This window comes from Mandrillus leucophaeus, unplaced genomic scaffold, assembly GCF_000951045.1.
Source record: "Mandrillus leucophaeus isolate KB7577 unplaced genomic scaffold, Mleu.le_1.0 Scaffold717, whole genome shotgun sequence".
Classification (NCBI taxonomy): Eukaryota; Metazoa; Chordata; class Mammalia; order Primates; family Cercopithecidae; genus Mandrillus; species Mandrillus leucophaeus.
In genome coordinates this window covers 565,887-583,732 of record NW_012107775.1, presented here as the reverse complement: position 1 = coordinate 583,732, position 17,846 = coordinate 565,887, and the positions used below count along the sequence as shown (strand labels likewise).

General features: G+C 35.1%; 1 pseudogene; it reads left to right on the top strand.

Annotated features, from left to right (window-relative positions):
* The first annotated feature begins 94 nt into the window (after window positions 1-94).
* Window positions 95-16,936, top strand: LOC105528437 (annotated as a pseudogene).
* The last annotated feature ends 910 nt before the right edge of the window (window positions 16,937-17,846 follow it).

Below are 17,846 nucleotides of genomic sequence, written 5' to 3'. Positions count from 1 at the left end.
TTCCTGAATACAAGATTTGCTCAATGCAGTAGACTATTTATGTGAAGAAGATCGGATAATTCTTATTTATGAAAGTCTGGGTACCACTGAGGATATGTACGGCTGCAAAATCTTTAAACCCTTCAGACACTGGCTTCAGAAACAGGAACTTAGAGCCTTATGTAAGAAGAAACAGAGGTGGAGAGTAGGTTCAGGACAAGTTAACAGATTGGTTTGATGATATTAGAGCTTCCAGTCAGCTTCTCTGTGAACGTCCTTCAAGGTTATAAAATGACTGCTAGCTAATAAGCATCACATGCTAAAAAAAAAAAAAAAAAAAAACAGAGTGGGTGCGGGAGATTTTAGATACGTGTTTTTTCTTAAGAATAAAGACAATTTCCCAGACATCTTCATAACACTTCCATTTATTCCCATTGACCAGGGTGGTGTTTCATGCCCACATCAAAATAATCTCTGGAATATCAAAATAATCTCTGGTCAAGATTCTGGAATTCCCACAGGTAGTTCACTTTAATCAATATAATATATGGGATTGAAGAGAAGCCCACAAAACACATATGGCCAAGCCTGAGCAACTAGTATCTGAAAATCTATCATTGTATCACATTTTTTTTTCAATACAGAATAGCAAATAATGACTCCTCAAGACATTTTTTTAAATGTTTTATTTTTTCTATTTATTTCTCACATAATTTCTTGTGTAAAATTACTAAAATTGATGCATTTTCTTTTTATTTTAGCACATTAAGTCTTATAAATATATCTTATAAAATTTCATAATTATTAAATTATTTTTCATTCTTATTTTTTTGCCAATAGGACCAAGATTGCTAGCATAATCCCAAAAGTAACTCTAATAGTTGAGACAATATCCTGGTCAGTAAATCTCTTCTTTAAGTAAATAATAAAATATTACTAATTAGCTCTTTTATTCCCTCTTTTGCAAATGAAGCTTTCGATTCAGGTGCTTCCACAGTCTCGGTTAATTTCAAAACCTCAGAACTGAAGAAGCCCACTAATTTAGGGAAAAAAAAAATCTGTGGATTTATTTTATTTCTACTGATTGAAATATGTTGAGTTTTAGAGGAAATGTCTTCTGGTTCCAAATTATGTATATTATGCAGCCTCTGTATGTATTTTCTGAGTGATTTAAATGAATTTGAATCAGCTCATTAGGTTCCAGACTGGCGCTGAACATAATGACTCATTCCTAAATTAATATTGTCTACCCTGAACTACTCCTGTCTAAATCACTTTAATCACTGAAAAGATTCATACTTTTCAAAAGGATGGCCACATTCAAATGAATTCTGCAACAGTTCATTAGGTAATGTCATTTATGTTCCCTGGGTCAGCAAATGTGTTTCTGCTTGACTGTAAAATGGACTGACTATGAGCAGATAAACAGGTACTTTGTATGCATTTGACGTTCATACATGCACAGAAGGGAAGTATTATGTTGGCATGAAGTGTTTCAATTTGGGACATTGCTATGTTTCAGATTCAGATTCAGCTTCCCTCCCCACCGCCCCCCGCCTTTTTTTTTCTTTCTTAGCTTTGCAGCTGTGTAGTACACATGTTCCTGTCTTTCAGAAGCAGTTGAGGTGTCAAATCCTTTGTCACATCTCACTGACATTAGGCCATTAAAAAGGAGTTTCTTACAGTATTCTAGCAAGGCATAATATAAAGCAAACTCTTAGGAAGAGCATCATGTTTGACACTAAAATTCGATGGCACTCAAATGAAGGCTACTTCAGGAAGACCCTAGAGGCAACAGGCATGATCACAGTCTTATGAAATAGTAGGTTAGCAGGTAAATAATCTCAGACTTTCTCCTGTGTCCCTTGAAGTTGTCGGCAATGACAAGAACAAAATGACAAACTGAATGTGCTTAGCATCTTAGCATATTAATGAGTTACCTTTGAAATCAACTCATCCAATAGTTCTGGAACGTGTATCGCAGAATACATGTCCGGCCAGTTCTACATGCATCCCCAGGGGAAGCATATTCTGCCTTATCCTGGGAGGTTCTCCTTCAAGTGAGAACCAAAAGGACTAGCAACTTAGCTCACAGTTCCAGAAGTAAGATAAGAACTTTAACTGTAGCCTCAATAGTGAATTCACTGATTGACTAATCTATTAATTCATTCAAAAGCATTTAGTATGTAGAACATCGATGTGTTATTGAGTGCTCACTGTGAGGTAAATATAAAACAAGCATTTTTTAAATATTCCCTCTCACTTTCTCTTTATAATAATTCTATGAAGTGAGTATTAAGAGCCACTATTTTAAAGATAAAGGAATTTAGAGATGTCATATTGTAATTGTCAAACGGGTTCTTCCTGCCTGCTGCACAAACAAAACCAATTCACTGAGACCATGGTATTGCAGTAAATAAATAATTTAATTAACACAAGGCCAGCCATGCAGGAGAAGGAGTTATCACTGAACTCAATCTCCCCAAAGGCTCAGAGGTTAGGGTTTTAAAAGGATAGTTTGGGGAGCAGGAGGCTAGGAAATAGTGGCTGCTGATTGGTTGAGGACGTAATCATAGAGATGTGGAAAACAGTCCTTGTGCACTGAGTCTGCCTCTGGATGGGGGGCCACACGACTGGTTGGGTGATGAGTCGTAAATCTGGTTAAGGTCAGTCTGAAAAACAATAAAATGCTAATCTCAGGTTCTTAGTGGTGATGAGACCTGTAGGAACAATTGGAGAAGTCACAAATCTTGTGACCTCTGGCCACGTGACTCCTGAGTAGTAAGGGATTGTAAATACTATGCCTACATCTTGGCAGAATTCAGGCCCCTCCCATAATTATAATCTTGTTGTCTTTTATTAGTCATACAAAGACAATTTTACGACAAAGAGAGGATCAGTTTTAGGGAAAGACTATTACCATCCTTGCTTAAAAGTGAAACTAAAATAAATTGCTCCCATGGTTATTTTGGCCTATACCCAGGAATAAGCAAAGACAGCCAGCCTGTGAGGCTAGAAGTAAGAAAGAGTCATCCATTCTACATTTCTCTCACCATCATAATCTTTGCAAAGGCATTTTCAATTCCCTTCTTGGGTTTCAGCACATCTCAATCCTGAGGTGGGAGCTACAGAGATGGGAAAAGGCTGATGGTGCTCTAACTTTTTCTGCTGATGGAGAGTATAGCTGGGGTTGAGACTGGGCCTGGGGTGAAAAGAATGAAATCACTTTGCAGTTATCTGCATGTATTCAGGGTGCCTGGTTGGGGTCCTAAGATTTATGTGATAAAGGTTACTATTGTTATTCACAGCTTTAGTACAGCACTTAAGTCAACAGTAGACCTCAGATTCTTCTCTTCTTAAGGTCCCAACATAACGTAAGGTTCCTGGGCCTGTCAGAAAGTGACATTTTTTTAATTACCACAGGTCAGGAACCCTGTACAGGACAAAGTATTAGGCCATAAGACAAATAATGAGCCCCCAAATAAGGAGTGAGATTCTTAGCTTCGGGAGTCCATATGGAATTTACTTGAAGTCTTGAGGCATCCAGGTGAATAGCCTCAAGAACCAGCCAGATATAGAGTCATAAGCAGAGAGTCAAAAACAATGGACAAGGCTGGAATCTAATAACAGGTATAGTTTTAATTTGCATTTCTCTAATGATCAGTGATATTCAGCTTTTTTTCATATGCTTGATGGCCACATACATGTCTTCTTTTCATAAGTGTTTGTTCATGTCCTTTGCCCACTTTTTAATGGGGTTGTTTTTCTCTTATAAATTTATTTAAGTTTCTTATAGATGCTGGATAATAAACTTTTGTTGGATGCATAGTTTGCAAAACTTTTCCCCCATTCTGTAGGATTTATGTTTACCCTGTTGACAATTTTTTTTCTGTGCAGAAGCAATTAAGTTTAATTAGATTCCATTTGTCAATTTTTGCTTTTGTTGTGATTGCTTTTGTTGTCTATCATGAAAGTTTTGCCCATTCTGATGTCCAAGATGGTATTGGCTATGTTGTCTTCCAGGGTTATTATAGCGTTGAGTTTTACATTTAAGTCTTTAATTCATCTTGAGTTGATTTTTGTATATGGTGTCAGAAAAAGAACCAACTTCAATCTTCTGCATATGGCTATCCAGTTATCCCAGCACCATTTATTGAATAGGGAGTCTTTTCCCCATTGCTTGTTTTTGTCATCTTTGTCAAAGATCAGATGGCTGTAGGTGAGAAACCATCTCACACCAGTCAGAATGGCTATTATTAAGAAGTCAAAAAATAACAGATGCTGGTGAGGTTGTAGAGAAAAAGGAATACTTATACGTTGTTGGTGGGGGTGTAAATTAGTTCAACTACTATAGAAAGCAGTATGGCAATTCCTCAAAGAGTTAAAAGCAGAGCTACCATTCTCTCCAGCAATCCCATTCTAGGTATATCCCCATATGAATATAAACCATTCCACCATAAAAACACATGCCCATGAATTATCGTTGCAACACTATTCACAATAGCAAATACATGGATTCAACCTAAATGTCTATCAATGACAGATTGAATAAACAAAATGTGGTATGTATACACTATGGAATACTATGCAGCCATAAAAATGAATAGATCATGTCTTTTGTGGGAACATGGATGGAGCCGGATGCTATTATCCTTAGCAAACTAACACAGAAACAGAAAATCAAATATTACATGTTCTCACTTGTAAGTGGGAGCTAAATGATAAGAACTTATGAACACAAAGGAGGAAACAACAGACACTGGGTTTACTTGAGTGGGGAAAGTGGGAGGAGGGATAGGAGCAGAAAAGATAACTACTGGGTACTGGGCTTAATATCTGGGTGATAAAATAATATGTACAACAAACCCCTGGGACATGTGTTTACATAAGTAACACATCTTCACACGTACCCTCAAATCTAAAATAAGAATTTTAAAAAGTCTTTATGACAAACAAATAATAAAAATACTTATGAAAAGTTAAAATAAAATTAACAAATGTATTACAGTATTTTTCTGAAACATAATTTTTCTCTCTTCAGTTTTCCAGTTTTACAAAAGACAAATCATACTAGGACAAGTTTATTTGCAAAATAAGTTTTGTCTTATTTTACTTGGTCTAATTATTCACAGACAATGCAACCAGAATAATCATTTGCCATATAGGCTTGTTTAAACAGGCTTTGCTGGAACTTTTTCATAAGGAATCTCAGATTAAACCTTTTAAAATCTTCCCAAGCCTAGCGAAGGATTTATCTGTGCCTGCAGATACCTGTATGAATTGGATGAATTCCTCTCTTCTTAAGGTCCCAACATAACTTAAGGTTCCTGGGCCTGTTAGAAAGTGACATTTTTTAATTACCACAGGTCAGGAACCCTGTACAGGACAAAGTATTAGGCCAGATTCCCCAAGGGGATGTTATTGGCCTTATAAGTCAACCTCAATTCCTCAAAGTAGTCTGAAAATATGTCATTCCAGTCAAAGCCTTGGTAAAACCACCAATCTAATTATATACTGTCACAAAGGAAACTAGATACTTATTGAACTTATACAAATAACTGTATTGCCATAAATAAAGAATACTTACAAATAGTTTCCAAGTTCTGGAGAAATTAAGTAGAGAGAAAGAAATGTAACTTACATTTTGCCCACAAGAGTAAAATTTACTCAATAGCTTAAAAGCTGTAAATATCTCAAAAATAAAGAAGCTTTTTGACTCTAAAAACAAAACAAAAACTATCAGCAATGTTTCAAGCAAAAAGTCATAAAAAGATTATTTCAGTCTTCTGTTAGTTCAGTCCATGCAACTAACTCCTGTTCTGTGTTCTTGATACATTTATGAATGCATCAGCTCTCCATGAGAGTCCTGGAAGTTTGTTTTCTCTATTCCACTGACACAATTACTGAAGTTAACAGAAACCTGCATTCAGAAGTACCTGTTAAAGTCCTACAGCTGGTTATAAAACCACCCTTTGAAAATGATCAAAGTAAACAAAGTTGTGGATGATGAAAGTCTTAGAACAGCCATTATTAATAATGCAATTGACACGGAAATTTTGTTATTTTTATGGTGTATAATAATTTAATGTAACAATCCTAATTATCACTGATAACATACACTAAGTCACATCAGAATTATGGTAGCCAGAGCCAGGTGTGGTGGCACATCTCTGTAGTCCCAACTACTCAGGTGGCTGAGGCGGGAAGATTACTTGAGGCCAGAAGTTTGAGGCTGCACTGAGCCATAATCACACAAGTGTATTCATCTGGTGACAGCAAGACACTGTCTTTACAAATAAAAAGAAAACATAAACAAACAAACATAAAACCAAAAACAGAATTATAGGAGTCTTACACAATTCTGGAATGCACACTAATAACATATTTATACAAATACAGCCCAAAGAAAACCAACCACCATTTCATAGTTGACAATGCTTCCTGCATGATTGTCACATACCAAATAAGCCAAATGTCTCTTTTGGACTCAAGGAAGCTAGTACCTAAAAGGTTAATGATGTCAACAAGGGCTGCATTGATAACTTGAAATTTTGATTTTGGAAGGTTTATCAAATATTAAAAGTTTAAAATACTTGATATCACAAAGTAATATCACAATTCATCTAGTTGAAGTGATAACTTAAAATTTTCAAAAGGCAAGAACCTTTTGTCTTCAATAGAGGAGGCTCAACTTTCCAAACAAGACCAAATAAGACGACATGTGGCCAAGTAAACCTGTCTATTCTCTCCTTTCTTGTTTTTTCCTTGTTTTCCTACAATTTACTAGAAAGGCAAACAAAAACATTTCTTTATCTCTCAATATTAGACAACAATCTTGTTCAAAAGAGAAAGGCAAATTCCACCTTTGCTTCAGTGTAGTATTAATGTTAGACACAATTATAAAATAAAAACCTTATAAAATAAATAAAACCTTATAAAACACAATAAAACCTTATAAAAAATCTGTCCATTCTTAATCATTTTGACCATAAGGTAAGATTTTTATACAACTTTTATAACATTTTATGATTTTCTATTAAAGAGCAGATCAATGCTCCAAGGAAACCATGTTATTTTGACATACAGGCCCAGATTCTGGTCCTGCAACAGTGTGCTTTTTATCTTAATGTATAATTTATAGAAAAACTAACTCCCCTTAAGTTTTGGCCAACTTGCTCATGCCCACAAAACCTCGTTTAAAATACCAATTTTTCACAAATCTACTTTTTCTTTGGTTTTGTTCTACCATTCTTTTAACTTAGGACAATCCTTAAAAATCTCTAAATGAGACCAAATTATTTTCCCTTTAACAAAAACTATATCCCCATGCCTTCTTATAATCTTTTACCAAAATGCATTCTATTTTCCTTTTATACCTTGCATGTAAAACTATGTCCCTACCAGTCTCAATTACATATGTTACAATGTTAACTCTTAGCAACTTTTATTTTTTGTGACAAACCTAGTAAATAAGCAATTTTAACCATATATCAGATTGTAGATCCCAAGACAAGGACAGAACTGTAGACAATGTCTGACTTTTCCCAGCATAGTAAGATGTTTGACTGACACCATATGTTCACAGGTCTACCTAGAATCTAATGGCTATAAAACAGACAAGTCAAACAATTATCAAAAATGTCACAGAAGAATTTTTTGACCTTAAATCATCTAGCAAAGACAATACACAATATGCCTAATTCAAATGAAATGCCTAAATTTTGAGGACATAGATTTCTCTCACTATCACAATCTTCAACAAGGTGGTTTCAAAGTAACCTGCCTAACACCTTAGAATGCATAAGGGGCAGAAATAAGATTTCACTTTGGGTCTGTCTAACATTAAAGCACTCTCATTTCTCTATTTTCCACTGTCTTCTTTTATGTCAAGACTGGAGTTGGTGGAGTGGAAAGTTCAAGAGGTATGCAAACTATTACTTGTATTCAAGGGGACCACTCAATACTTAATCGACTATATTTATGAAACAAATTACTCCAAAACATAGTGGCATAAAGCATCTATATTGTTATGATAACAGACTCTTTGTGACAAAAATTTGGACAAGACACGGTGGGGCCAGGTATTATCTGCTTCATAATGTCTGGGCTTTCAGGGGTGGGAAGACTCAAAGCCTGGGGTATGACTTAATGGCTAGAGGCTAAAACCCTGTGTTAGACCATTCTTGTGTCACTACAAATACCAGAGACCAGGTAATTTATAAAGAAAAGAGGCTTAATTAGCTCATGGTTTTGCAGGCTTTGCAGGAAGTATGGTGCTGGCATCCACTTGGATTCTGGCAAAGCCTTTGGGAGCTTTCAGTCATAGCAGAAGGTGAAGGAGGAACATTCATGTGACATGGTGAAAACAGGAACAAGTGAGAGTCGGAGGGGAAGTGCATACGTCTAAATGACCAGATCTTTTGTGAACTCAGATTGAGAGCTCACTTATTACCAAGTTGATGGCCCAAGCTGTTCATGAGGGATTATCCAAATACCTCTCACCAGGCCCCACCTCCAACATTGGGGATTGCATTTTAACCTGAGATCTGGATGGAGAAAAATATCCAAACTATATCAAACCCTTTTGGAATTGTCTGTATTACAAGTTTGATGAATGATGCTGGCAATCTCTTAGGAGTTCAACTAGAGGTATCAGCTATGACATCCACCCATTGCCTTCCTATGTAGCCTGAGGTGCCTCCTAGTATAGTGGCTGTATTCCTCAAGTGAACATTCCAAAGAAAGTAGGAAGAGGATGAATTACCTTTCTGTGACCTACTCTCAAGAGTCAAAGTTTCATGTCTGCTCTGGTTACAAGTCTGCCTAAATTCCAGGTGAGAGAACAAAGACATACTTCTCAATAGGAGGAGAGTCAAAATTGCATTGAAAAGCATAAGGAATGGAAGACAGAATTCAGGCCATATTTAGTAAATGGAGTCTGCTACATTCTTCACTTGACTAAAATCCTGTAAAGAAGCCAGTAGATTGGAGAGCATAAGCTAAGCAAGTAACCAAAGGCTACAGATCTCTCCATAGACTTAAGGAAGCAAAACCCCAAGTAACCTCTAGAATGGAATTCTAAGCAGCACATTTAAACTGCTATTGATTTGAGCTAGTGGCTGGTGGCTGTTTTTCATGCAATCCTTTCTTTTAATCAGGAACTTAATTTTATTCTGTGTACCTCTGTGCATAGTGCAAAAGATCTCAAGTGATCCTAGGGCTCTTTAAGCAGAAAAGTTGTCAGTTTTTCTTTTTATTAAGTAGAAGAAATGGTTTGAGGAAAGACACATAAGACAAAGCTGCACAGCAAAAGCCCATGTGTATTAGTCTGTTCTCACATGCTAATAAAGACACACCCAAGACAGGGTAATTTATAAAGGGAAGAGGTTTACTTGACTCACAGTTCCACATGGCTGAGAAGACCTCACAATCATGATGGAAGGTGAATAAAGAGCAAAGTCACATCTTACATGGCAGCACGCAAGGCTGCGTGTGCAGGGGAACTCCCCTTTATAAAACCATCAGATCTCGTGACTTACTATCATGAAAACAGCTTGAGAAAGACCCACCCCCATGATTCAATTACCTCCCACTGGGTCCCTCCCAAGCCACGTGGGAATTATAGGACCTACAATTCAAGATGAGATTTGAGTGGGGACACAGTCAAGCCATATCACCATGTGAACGTCTGAAATGCAAGTGCCATTGTAGAAAACATACAGCATTACCTTGAAGAAATGAATTCTGCTATGAACTTATTTTGTAATAACATTTTATTTTTTTCTTACAAAGGTTACAATTAATATGTGAAAAACATGGATATTTCTGTAATGTGACTCTAACTGCAGCTAATGCCTATTTTATTTTTTCCTTTTTCAGGAGTGATTAAAATGGAGAAATCTCTTTTCAACCTGCCACCACTACAAAATTTTGTATGCCATTTATTTTTCCACTCTGTCATCTGGAATGAGTGGCAAAATACAAAACTTCTATAGGAGTCAACAAGGTCATGTTAGTAAGGAAAGTGACTGGTGGAGAGGCAAGCTCTCTTTAAATGAGAAGTGTGCTAAGAAGGGAAGGGATAAATGTTAATATGGTGTGTGTGTATGTGTAAGAGATAGAGAGGGAAATTACCTAGAAGTGGAAAATGTTCTGCTAAAAGAATGCATTAATCATTGAACTTCAGATGTTTCCTGCCTTGTGGGAATATGATGTTTCTTGATCTATTGAAAGTTTTAAAGAAGCTAGAAATATAGATTTTAACTTAAAACTCATACTAATTTTTGAATATTGATAACAAATTCACTTTCTCTAAAATACTCTGGCAGAGAATGGGATTCCTTCATATTCTGTTGTTCCATAGTATAATACTTTGGACAAAGCTCTAATTCCCCTACTTTGTCCTCTTTTAGGAGTGATTACCACATTACATTGAAAGCTTTTATGTATAAATCAATATCTTGATTATAAAACGTCTTAAGGATGGCATTGTACATTATTTAATTCTGCATCATTGAAAACCAACATAAAATACAGCACAAAATGTTTCTAATGAAAGCATTAAAAATTATACTTGAAGGTTATTTCAAAGTTAGATGACTTGTACAGCTTAATTTAATCCCCAAAGACCAAGAAATGGCCTTCAGTTGAAAGTGTCCAGGGATAGCAAATCATATGAGGTAAATCTTCATTTCTTCAAAACCCTTGTTGGCAACATAACATTTATTGGTCAACTGGTCCAATAAATCATTCTGGAAAAAATTGTATAAACATATTCTAATTTCAAACAGATTCAAACAAAAAGATTTATACATGCTGATACATCAAAGTCTCTCTTTTGCTTCCTTACCCCCAACCCCTCTTTCAAGGACAACCATGATTCATATTTAGACATGTGCATCTCGGCTTCTTCTTCTACACATTCATGGACATGTATGTATGTATCGCATTTATACAATACTCAAATGAATCCTTTTATGTATTGTTCTGAAATTGGCTTTTTAATGCCACTTAAAGTGTTGGATTGCTTTCTTTTCCAGTGTGTATCTTCTTATTGGAGATTGCACAATATCTAATATGCCAATATATTTAGAAAATAATTGCATAGTGATAGATATTCAAGAGGTCCTGAGAATTCCTCTTACAAATAAACTTGCAATAACAAACATTACACATGACGTTTATGCACATATGAACATGTGTATGTGATACGTTTCTAGATATGTGTTTTAGGAAGTAAATTCTTAAAAATAATAATTCATTAAATATTAAATTTATTTACTAGTACAAATTAGTATCCCTTTTAAATATTTTTAAAGTTAATATTTATTATAAGTAAATTAGAATATCAGTTTTCTTGCATTCTTATCAACATTTTCAGTGCTTAAAATTTTTTCCAGCTTAATGAATGAGAACTGATAATTCATTATTGATTTATGTTTCTCTGGATGTTAGTGATTTTAGGTACTATTTTACATTTTTATTTGAAATATCTATTTTTCTTTTTATCAATTACCTGTTGATATTTGTCTAATTATCTGTGGGCTGTCTTATTTTTATTAGCTTTTGATAAATTATACATCTTAATCCATAATTTCATTTTTATTGGCACTTTCAAGCTTCATTGAAGTACAACTGACAAATAAAAATTATATATATTAAAGTGTACAAATATGATGTTTTAATCTGTGTATACATTGTGAGATGATTGTAACAGTAAAGCAAATTAACATTTCCCTTCACCACACATAATTACCTTTTATGTGTGTGTGATGAGAATACTTAATATTTTATCTTAAGTGATACTTAAGATCTCTCTCTTAACAAATTTCAAATATCCAATAATTTATTAACTATAGTCATTATGCTGTACATTAGGTTTCCAGAACTTACTCAACTTATAACCAAGAGTTTGTAGGCTTTGACCATTTCTTCTTTTGCCCCAGTCCTTGACACCACTCTATTTCTATGAAGTTCATGTTTTTAGTTTCTATATACAAGTGAGATAATGTAATAAATGTCTCTGTGTCTAGTTTACTTCAGTTAGAATAATGTCCTCCAGGTTTATTCATGTTGTCATAAATGACAGGATTTCCTACTTTTAAAGGTTGTATAATATTCCATTGTGTATATATATACAAACTTTCTTTAGCCATTTGTCTATCTACAGATACTTAGGTTATTTCCTTACCTTAGCTGTTGTGAATAATGCTGCAATGAACACAAGAGTGGCGTGAAACACTGTGCCTGGTCAATAGTTCTTTTTAATTTTTAGAGGAACCTCCATACCATTTTGCACAATGACTGTACAAATTTACATTCCCACCACAAGTATTTAAGGGTTACCTTTTCTCCTGGTCAAAACTTGTCATCTTTGAACTTTCTGATACAAGCCATTCTAACAGGTGTGAGGAGATAATCTAATTGTGGTTATAATTTGCATTTTCCTGATAATTAGTGATGTTAAGCACCTTCATGTATACCGGTGGGCATTGTATATGTCTTTTATGGAAAAATGTCTATTCAGGTCTTTGATCATATTTTAATGATTACTTGTTTTTTATGCTATTGAATTACATGAATTCCTAATATAGATTGAAACCTTCTATCAGACATATAGTTTTTAAATATTTTATTTCATTCTGCAGGTTTCCTTTTTATTTTGTTGATTGTTTACTCTGATATGCAGAAACATTTTAGCTTAATATGGTATCCCACTTGTTTACTTTTGCTTTTGTTGTCTGTGCTTTCTGTGTCATACCAAACAAACAAACAAACAAACAAAAAAACCCCATCATTGCCAAGACTAATGTTAAGGAGATTTTCCCCTATGCTTTCTTTAAGCAGTTTTATGGTTTCAGGTTCTCTTTGAAGAGTTTCCCCTCTTTAACCTCCTTGGTTAGATTTATGCCAACTATTTTACCTTTTTGATGCCATTGTAATTGTTTTTCTAATTATTTTTCAGACCATTTGTTATTAATGTATAGAAACACTGCGAATTTCATATGTAAGTATTGTGTCCTGCAACTTTAGTGAATCTGTTTATTGATTGTAACAATTTTTCTGAAGTTTTTTAGGTTCTATACATATAAAATCATGTCATCTGCAAACAGAGATAATTGTACTTCTTCCTTTCCAATTTGGATGTGTTTATTTATGTTTCTTGCTTAACAGCTCTGTCTAGAACTTCCAGTGCTGTGTTGAATAGAAATGGTGAGAGTGAACATCCTTGCCTTTCTCCTCATCTTAGAGAAAAAGCTTTCAGATTTTTACCATTGAATATGACATTTCCTGTGAGGTTGTCATATATTACCTTTATTGTGTTGAAGTTCATTTTTTCTACTCCTAATTTGTTGAGATATTTTGTTATGAAAGATGTCGAATTTTGTCAAATGTTTTTTCTGCATCTGTTGAGATGATCATATGATTTTCATCCTTTATTCTACTAATGTAATATACCATATTTATTAATTTATATATTTTGAACCATATTATCCCAGGAACAAATGCCACTTGCTCATGGTGAGTGACCCTTTTAATGTGCTATTAAATTTCTTTTGCTTGTCCAGTTGACCATAGAACAACATGAGTTTGAACTGTGTGGATCTACTTATATGTAGATTTTCTTCTCCCTCTCTCCTCACTGAGACAGCAAGACACCTATTTTTAAAGGCTGTGTAATATTCCATTGTGTGTGTGTGTGTGTGTGTGTGTGTGTATATATCACATTCCATTGTGTGTGTATATATATATCACATTCCATTGTGTGTGTGTGTGTATATATATACCACCACCCCTGCCTCTTTCTTTTCCTCTTTCATCCAATCAATGTTAAGACAATGAGGATGAAGATTTTGTGATGATTTACTTTCACTTAATAGTAAATATGTTTTCTCTTTCTTAGATTTTCTTAATAATGCTTTTCTCTAGCTTAGTTTATTATAAGAATACAGTATTTAACATAAATATAATATACATAATATGTGTTAATTGACCTGTTATTGGTAAGACTTCTGATCAAGAGTTGGCTATTAATAGTTAACTTTTAGAGAAGTCAAAAGTTATACATAAATTTTCTACTGTGAGGGATATCAGCACTCCTAACTCTTTCATTGCTTAATAGTCGGCTATATTTTGTTGAAAGTTTTGCATACATTTTCTTACAGGGCCCTTGTATGACTTTGGTATTAAGGTAATGCTGGCCTTATAAAATAATTGTGAAAGTGTTCTTTCCTCTTCAATTTTTTGGAAGCATTTGAGAAAGATTTGTATTAATTTTTTTTGAATGTTCAGTTGTATTCACCAGTGAAGCCATCAAGTTCTAAGATTTTCTATGTTGGGAAGTTTTAATATTATTATTACTGATACAATTTTTTTATTATCCATCAATTAAGAATTGATATTTCTTCACAATTTAGTCTTGATAGGTTGTATATATCCAGGAATTTATCCATTTATTCTAGGTTATCCAATTTGTTGGTGCCTTATTCTTCATAGTGATCTCTTATGATCGTTTGTATTCCTGTGGAATCAGTTGTAATGTCTCCTCCATTTCTGATTTTGTCTATTCAGTCTTCTCTCATTTTTCTTTGTCATTCTACTTAAAGGTTTGTCAATTTTATCGTTTTAAAAAACAGTTCTTTTGTTGATCTTTTCCATTGATTTTCTACTTTTTATTTCTTTATTTCTGCTCTGAACTTTTCATTTACTTTCTTGTACTAACTTTGTGTTTTGTTTGTTCTTTTTCAAGTTGCTTGAAATATAAAGTTAGGTTGTATATTTTAGATTTTTTTTTTCCTTATTGTAGGCATTTATCACTTTACTTTCCTTTTAGAACTGCTTTTCTAACCTCCCATAAGTTTCAGTATGTTGTTTCCATTTTCATTTGTCTGAAGATTTTTTAAAGTCCCATTTCATTTTATTTTGATCTATTGTTTGTTTAGGAGCATGCTATTTAGTTTCTGTTCATATGTGAATTTTCTAGTATTTATTTATTTTTCAATAATAGATTTCTGGAGTCATACAATTGTGTGATTGGAAATGATGCTGGAAATGATTTCGATCTTTCTAAATTTGTTAAGGATTGTTTTGTGTCCTAACATATGATCTCTCCTGGATAATGTTTCATGCGTGCTGGAGGAGAATGTATATTCTGCTACTATTGGATAAAATGTTATAGACATGTCTTTTAGGTTCATTTGGTCTAACACGTAGTTCAATTCCAATGTTTTCTGATTGATTTGTCTGATCTATCAATTGTGGAAAGCAGGGTATTGAAGTTTCCTACCAATACTATATTGTTGTCTATTTCTCCCATCAGATTAGATAATATCTGGTTTACATATATAGGTGCTCTGATGCTGAATGCATATATATATATTTAAATTTTTCTATCATCTTGATGAATTAACTCTTTTATCATTATGTAATGACCTTGTTCTTTGTCCCTTGTCATAGTTTTTGATTTAAAATATATTTTCTCTGATATAAGTTTAGGTACCCCTGCTCTCTTTTGGTTTTCATTTGCATGGATTATTTGTTTATGTCACTTCACTTTCAGTCTATATATGTTTGTAAAGCTGAAATTAGTGAGGTTATTAATTGGCCTAATTTCAATATTGTTTTGTCTCAAGGAATAGGGATGCCTGAAAAAAGGAAGAGACGTGAGGATTGGCCATTTGGTGGACCAGTCAGAACACAAACAACAGTTATCAATTCAGTTTGTCATTTTATCGTGGTTCATGGGACCCCGAAACAATTACGATAATAATGTCAAAGATCACTGATCACAGAGCACCATGAAAGATATAATAATGAAGAAGAGTTTGAAATATTGTGAGAATTGTCATCATGTGACACAGACACAAGAAGTGAACACATGCTTTTGGAAAAATGGTACTGATAGACTTGCTCAATGCAGGATTGCCACAAACCTTCAATTTCTGATTGTAAAGTGCAATAAGATGAGATATGCCTGTAATTATTGAGAAATAATTATGAAGAGATTATCTTCTAATGAATTGGTAAATTTTAATTATTTTCAATACAGTTTAATTTTTATTTTAAATTTCTCCATTAATTTATTGAGAGGAAATAGAAATATATTCTGTGTTAAACTTTTAAGTATTCAAATCATGTTGTTAGGGTAAAAAAGTAAATTCAGTTCTGGAGCACTTCACTTTCAGGTAAATTATGTCGATAGCTATACAAATTAGGATTAATGGAAAAAAATTCCAGAGAGGAGAGAATCATTCAGGGGTGAACTGAGGATGCCGGAAGTTTTTATTCTGGCAGTATGTACTAATTTTTAGTGTAGGTTAGAGCCTGAGAACTGTGACTCATTCTAGGAAGAGGAATCTTCCTAGAGAAAGAGCAACCAGCAGATCTTTCACAAGTTATACAAAGCTAGAATGAGAAAGAGCAAGAGTGGGGAGATCCCCTGTATTGCTGTGCACCCACTTACAAATCACTTTGTTGTGACGGGCCCGGCACGGGAGGGAGCGAAGCAGCGCGGGCAGCGAGCGAGTTGCAGCACCGAGGCTTCCTCCTTCTCACCCTCCTCGCCCTGCTGGCGCTCACCTCCACAGAGGCCAAAAAGAAAGACAAGGTGAAGAAGGGCGGCCCGTGGGGCGAGTGTGCGGAGTGGGCCTGGGGGCCCTGCACCCCCCGTAGCAAGGATTGAGGCATGGGTTTCCGCGAGGGCACCTGCGGGGCCCAGACCCAGCGCATCCGGTGCAGGGTGCCCTGCAACTGGAAGAAGGAGTTTGGAGCCGACTGCAAGTACAAGTTTGAGAATTGGGGTGCATGTGATGGGGGTACAGGCACCAAAGTCCGCCAAAGCACCGTGAAGAAGGCGCGTTACAATGCCCAGTGCCAGGAGACCCTCCGTGTCACCAAGCCCTGCACCCCCAAGACCAAAGCCAAGGCCAAAGCCAAGAAAGGGAAGGGAAAGGACTAGAGGCCAAGCCTGGATGCCAAGGAGCCCCTGGTGTTACATGGGGCCTGGCCCACGCCCTCCCTCTTCCAGGCCGGAGATATGACCCACCAGTGCCTTCTGTCTGCTCATTAGCGTTAATCAATCATTTCTTGCCTTGTCCCTCTCACTCTCCAGCCCCACCCCTAAGTGCCCAAAGTGGGGAGCGACAAGGGATTCTGGGAAGCTTTAGTTTCCCCCAAAGCAATGTGAGTCCCAGAGCCCGCTTTTGTTCTTCCCCACAATTCCATTACTAAGAAGCACATCAAATAAACTGACTTTTTTTTCGCTCCCCCATCCCCCCGCAAAAATTACTTTGTTGTAAGGTTGGAAACTTTGAATGTCAGAGTAAATTTTGTAGGAGTGTCCTGGTGGTTATTAAAAAAAAAGTTTTTTCATGGGGAATAGGCCAGCTAGTGGGTGAAACTCAGGTTTGGCTCTGCAGAAAGCTTCATTCTAGAAAGCAGAGCAAACCAGAGGTAAGATGACTTTACTGAAATCATAATCGAATTTGGATTGAGGTCAACACCCTCACATTTTCTCTGCCTAACAGAGATAAGAATTAACCCTGTCTGGTTGAGGATTACACAATCTGGAGTATCTATGGTTATTTTTACACAATCCAAACACAAAACTTGCAAAATACCAAGACTATATGACCAATAATAATTTTTAAGAAATTGATATTAGAACAAGAACTTGAATGTTGGCATGAACAGAACTGGACTTTAGGATAATTATGATAACTATATTAATGAAATAGTTTAAAAAAGCAATAAAGACATAAAATAATGAAAACTTTCAATTAAAAATTGGGACCTGTAAAAACAAATTTAGTGGACATTTTAAACTAAATTTAAAAAATCTGAAATTAAAAACTGCAATGGATGAATCC